The sequence below is a fragment of the Branchiostoma floridae genome, chromosome 12 (assembly GCF_000003815.2).
Source record: "Branchiostoma floridae strain S238N-H82 chromosome 12, Bfl_VNyyK, whole genome shotgun sequence".
NCBI lineage: Eukaryota > Metazoa > Chordata > Leptocardii > Amphioxiformes > Branchiostomatidae > Branchiostoma > Branchiostoma floridae.
In genome coordinates this window covers 13,455,460-13,461,486 of record NC_049990.1, presented here as the reverse complement: position 1 = coordinate 13,461,486, position 6,027 = coordinate 13,455,460, and the positions used below count along the sequence as shown (strand labels likewise).

Genomic DNA, 6,027 nt, shown 5'->3' with positions numbered 1-6,027 from the left:
GCGTGGTGGGTGAAACCATTATGCTGCTTGAGGGAAGACTAATTTCAGTAAAATTTTATTTTTAGTATTATGAAACAAAATGATTAAAATAGAAATACGACTTTTTAAGAATAAAATAATCCTTACCTAATTTAGCACATCAAAACTTGTATGTGTAGTCTAGGCTTTGATATTTACTGTCGGCTTCGTTACTGAAACCCTAACAAAATGTGTAGTTGTCTATGACGTCATCTGTATAAACGTCGTGGTATATAAACTCCGCAGGGCAGTAGTAGTCGATCACAGTAGCAGCCTACGGTAGTTTGGATCAGCCGAAAGCGGAACAACTAGCCAGATGATTCAACCCACGCGAATGTTGATATTTCCGCCTGTGACCGGTCGTGACTACTAGTAATTAATTTACCAATGACGTTTTGGTCAGCCAGGAGTTGACGACAGGAACAGTTTATACTTCCTGCTTCCTTAGTATATTAAACCTTGCTATAACTATCGTTAACCGTTAGTGTTATGATGAAAAGTACGAAAGACCATAAGTGCAAAAGCTAAAAGAAATTCTGACCATACTGTAAATCATAGAAAGCAGCTGCAAAATGGACATATACTTGTCGTTTCAGACTTTTGGCTGAAGCATTCTGTCAATTTGTCATTCTGTCATTTGTATGACTTTTGAATCATATAATGACGTGCTTACGACACCTCCTCGAACACGGGACCCACGTTTAGTGGTGCGTGCCTATACTCCGATGTTCAGGTCAGGAGCCAGGTTCAGGTCCGGACTTTAAGTCCCTGTATATTATGTGCGCTAGAAAGTTTTCTTTTTTTGAGGAGGAGGGGGGATGGTGCATATAAAATTGCATGTTAGCATGAATTGAAATGCAATGTGATAAATGCATGCAAATTATATACAACCAGTGTAAACATGAATTTTTGGGGGGTCTTTTTCCGGTGCAAATTTCACTGTATATGGAAGTAGCTTTTTGCAAGTCCGGACTTGGCTTCGGACATTTAGTTTTTTTTTTGGACTCAGTGGACCTAAACATTTTTGCCCCACTGCCCCTACGGCCTCAACTTGAAAGGCTATCGGACTACGGTTACTGAGAGCATTAGAATTATCATTCACTGTCATTCATCAAAGTTTTTGGGGAAATTCCACTGTTAAATCAAATTGATACCAGCTTGGTAGAAAGGCTAAAAAGATATATATTTTGAAGAGATTCTATTTACTAAATGTCAAAGTATTGCTGCTAAAGTCACAAAGCACATGTACAAATGTATATCGTATGATATCATTTAGAAATAGCTAAACACACAGAATTCAGGTTTCTTCCAAAAATTTTACATACAGATAGTTTCCTCAAGGAAGTAGCTTAGAGTCTCTACCATTTTAGGCCGTGCGCCTTCTCTTTTCTATGCAATAATCTACTTTGTGTGCCTTCAAAATAGCCTTGTTGTTTTACTACATTGTACAATAGAGAAAGATCCGTACATTTTTCAAAACACATAGATTTAATTTGCCTTATGTTTGACTTCTCACATTCTGAGTGTGTGTATAGTGGAATTTCAAAACCATTTGTAGATAGTTTGGAAAAAAAATTGTATTAATATTGAGCCTGAGACTGTAAAATTTGTGGATATTATTTGTATTAAGATGTAGATACTGTATTTGTGATAAATGTATGGTAAGTTTGTTCAGAATAAAGTGGTATACAATAATTGCATTTCTGTTTTATTTACTCAAGTTTGTTTTCTTTTCTAAACGTAGCATAGGGTTGTCAAAGCGATTTCCCTTAGTCAATAGCTCTGGCATATTTTTAGTTTATCAAGTTTATCAAAAGTACACTATGCAGATTGTTGGCAGTTTACAGTGAGTAAAAAAAATCAAGATGCTGATATCGGAATCCGTTACGATTCTGACATATTCATATACATTAAGTTTAAAATCTGGCTTTCCCGTGACAAGTAGCACAGTACAGCCTTAGGACCGTTACAGTAACTGTACTGTAAGACTTGTGAGGTGAATAGCAGATTACCGGAAACGACATCTTACAGTTTGGTCGTGGGATGGGATGACCATAAAAACTCGGTCTCAATAGAGTTAAGAGAAGTTTTGGACTCTAAACTGACGAGCTGTGGTGGCCCTTGGTCTAAACGAATGTTTACATTGTACTTTCGATAAAAAGAAGCACCCATAATTGCCATGAGGACCTGCAATTGACTTTTGCCTTTGTTTTTTTTTTATGGCGACAACGTTGCAACACCCAACCAGTTGCAGTACAGTTATAAATCGCTGTCACAAGTAGGGCGCTGTGAGTTGCGTTGCTGCATTCAAGGATTAATTTCATCAGAGGAGGTAGCCAATGGCCGAAAGTGCATTTTTCTGACCAATGACAGGTCAGGATTCTGTTAATGAACCAAACACAATCGCCATGTATTAGCCAATGATGCCTGCAGATGATTGATTGCTTGGCCAATCGCAGATGAGTGGTAATTTAGCACCTGCGATAGGCACTCCTGGGCTCAAATGACGGCTTTGTCCGTCTGCCGAGACTATTGTTTTGTCATTTACGGTCGATCGTTCAACCAAGCAAGACCGTAGCCATTTCGTCACACGGGCTCGCACCGTAAGCCCGAATGTCCTTGGCAAGGGATCGTGAAGCGAGGGACTTGGGAAGGTTCTTCACGACAACTTCCTGGGAAATGTCAAGAGAATCTCCGGACTCCTCTACAACAAGACCAGCGACGCGTTCCAAACGGTGAGATCGACGGGTGCCTCTGCTCAGCATCACGCTATTAGACGTGTAGGTGGAATTAATCTTGATTGTCTTTTATGAAAGTTGCCCAGTTCTAATTGCATATCACATTCCCACTTGCCACTGGAAAACCATGAAATCCATTGAGCCTTTTGTTTTTGTTGCTAAGCGGTAGTTACGTATACTAGTTCATATCAGCCTATTCAAGGTGTCCAAATCTTACTGTATGTCACGTTCCCACTGCCGTTGTGCAAACGTTGAGCCTTTTATGTTTGTTGCAGTGCCAGTAATAGTGAGTTGAGGTAGATGATGTATGCTCGTCTTTAACCGATACCGCACCGTACGCTGAAATGTGCGGACAATGGAGACAAGGGTTGCCGAAGGCAGCGCCAAGAGTCACCGTGAAGTTCTTCACAAGGTCCGGGGAGATGTCAGAAAAATCTCCGGCGCATCTTGAAGACCCACAGTGCTCGAAACGGTAGATCTACGACAAGGCCTTTCCCCGAGATATATGACATTCTGTATTGTGTTAAAGCAGCCTTTTGGAAACGATAACTATGTTGTTAGCATTCATTTATTGTGTAAAAGCAGACCTCACGGCTAAAAAAAACGCAGACTTTCATGTCATGTAAGGCATCCTTGTGCATTATCTATCGCTTTGGTTTTTATTGACGTTTCGACCTAATTCTTATTTCACTTCCTTCCTTCCAGAATATCAGTATTGGAGCCAGCAAGCCAGGATCAACTGCATGCAACTATCCAGGGTGGGACTTATCCTTGACTGTCCGATAGCTAGTTGTACGGTGACGTCCAGAAAGATCGGTGCTCGAGTGTACGTCGAGCCCTACCAGAGGACCTGAAACTTAGTTAAGTTCTTGTGTGTTTTATGGGGTGTAAATTGCCTAGCCTTAGCTTAGCAAACTCATGGTAGATGGTAAGGTGCTTGAGTGGGTTTTGTTGACATGCCGAGTGATGATGCTGGTAGGGGTTCACATTCGGATACTTTGTAAGTGAAGGCTCCTTTTGAATTCGGGGCCGCTTTAGCTCATTTCTGTGGTGCACAGGCCTGGTGTGTGGCTGATTTTACATAAGCTGCCTATGTCGTTATCTTGGGTCCCGAACCAAGATAACGACACAGGCCAGAAAGGCAGACAGGTGACTGAAATCATAGTAGTTAATTCCTTTATTTTAGAAACACTGGAATTCCCGGGGTCGACACAGTCACAGAAACTGAATCAGCTATGCACTGGGCTTTGTATACCATAGAAACAAAAATTGCTTTCGAAAATTAAGACTGAAACAAACAGCAACATTACTTTCATTTCATCAAAGCGCACTCAACATCCTGCCACCCATCATGAGATCATGATTCTTCTGGCTATTTCTATGTTAAACCTAACGTTATATTTCGTAGTTTAATTTGTCTCGTCTTTTCTACCAAGGATCATTGGACCAAAGGAAGACATTCCTGGACGTTGGAAAGGTGCCAAGGACTGGTAAAGGAAGGTGCTGAACATGCATAAACGAACGGGACTTCGCGGTCTTTCCTGCACATATGACAAGGTATCTTGATGCGGGTTTTACTATGGGATTCAAGTGATCAAAGTAACGCACACTTTGTTTAAGGGGGCACACCCCAGTTTATTTGGGGTTTCAAATGGAGGCGGCACACCCTGAAGTCTAGCGACCATCCTTCCAGGGAATTATCATGAAGCAAAATAACTGGTTATGGGGTGAGAGGATATTCCTTCAGCTACAAGACCAACTGAGTTTCGATCCTTCAACTTCTTTAATTTTGAAAAATTATAGGGAAAAACCATTATTTTCATGTCAAAAATGATGCACAAAATCGGGCATTTTCGCATTGGATAAAACAGATGAGGTAGATTTTTCCGGCAAGCACGACTGATACTGCCAGAAAGAGGAAAGTCTAAAGAGTAATCCAGCCAATTATGAAGAAAATTCTAGTACTACAGTTTTTTTAATCATCCAAGACGCGTGGCATTGCAACTTGGCTTCCTTAACACAGCGCTTCAGAGGTCAATCTAGGTCACGAGCCTAATCACATTCAGGCGTAGGAATATCCCGGAAGTAAGCCGCGGACCAAAACGCAATTTGCACCAAAAACACACCATTTCCTAAGCTTTTCAGCCATGTAACCGTTTAATGTCATTTCGCAGGAAATAATGAGAAATCTCAACTCAAACATAGATCATCGGAAACCTTTCGTCACTATTTTGTTGCGCACTACCACGGACCCCGGTGGCGGAAGAACTGGGGTGTGCTCCGTTAAGATTCTGGAAGTTCCACCGTATGGGGTCGCTTTTCGGTGACCGAAGGGTTCGCTTAGCGGTTATTCCAGGCGAAACTTCATTCGCTTTCAAGCCATGTAGAAAAAAAAAAAAAGTAATTTTCAGTAGTCAAAATGCTTTCTGTCTTCTCGTTACGGGTTTTTCTATGGGATTCAAGTGATCAAAGTAACGCACATTTTCTTAAAGATTCTGGAAGTTCCACCGTATGGGGTCGCTTTTCAGTGACCGAAGGGTTCGCTTAGCGGTTATTCCAGGCGAAACTTCATTCGCTTTCAAGCCATGTAGAAAAAAAAACAAAGTAATTTTCAGTAGTCAAAATGCTTTCTGTCTTCTCGTTACGGGTTTTTCTATGGGATTCAAGTGATCAAAGTAACGCACATTTTCTTAAAGATTCTGGAAGTTCCACCGTATGGGGTCGCTTTTCGGTGACCGAAGGGTTCGCTTAGCGGTTATTCCAGGCGAAACTTCATTCGCTTTCAAGCCATGTAGAAAAAAAACAAAGTAATTTTCAGTAGTCAAAATGCTTTCTGTCTTCTCGTTACGGGTTTTTCTATGGGATTCAAGTGATTAAAGTAACGCACATTTTCTTAAAGATTCTGGAAGTTCCACCGTATGGGGTCGCTTTTCGGTGACCGAAGGGTTCGCTTAGCGGTTATTCCAGGCGAAACTTCATTCGCTTTCAAGCCATGTAGAAAAAAAACAAAGTAATTTTCAGTAGTCAAAATGCTTTCTGTCTTCTCGTTACGGGTTTTTCTATGGGATTCAAGTGATCAAAGTAACGCACATTTTCTTAAAGATTCTGGAAGTTCCACCGTATGGGGTCGCTTTTCGGTGACCGAAGGGTTCGCTTAGCGGTTATTCCAGGCGAAACTTCATTCGCTTTCAAGCCATGTAGAAAAAAAACAAAGTAATTTTCAGTAGTCAAAATGCTTTCTGTCTTCTCGTTACGGTTTTTCTATGGATTC

At 41.0% G+C, this 6,027-nt stretch overlaps 2 long non-coding RNA genes across 2 annotated transcripts in view; both read left to right on the top strand.

The window, feature by feature from the left end:
• Positions 1 to 2,569: 2,569 nt before the first annotated feature.
• LOC118426804 lies at positions 2,570 to 3,829 on the top strand. Its single transcript, XR_004832478.1, has 3 exons — positions 2,570 to 2,753; positions 3,032 to 3,228; positions 3,462 to 3,829. It is a non-coding gene; the product is annotated as an uncharacterized LOC118426804 (long non-coding RNA).
• Positions 3,830 to 3,839: 10 nt separating this feature from the next.
• The window catches only part of LOC118426803, a 33,210-nt gene continuing 31,022 nt past the window's right edge, over positions 3,840 to 6,027 (top strand). The window contains exon 1 of the long non-coding RNA XR_004832477.1: positions 3,840 to 4,313. This is a non-coding gene — a long non-coding RNA (uncharacterized LOC118426803). The remainder of the gene's footprint in view (positions 4,314 to 6,027) is intronic.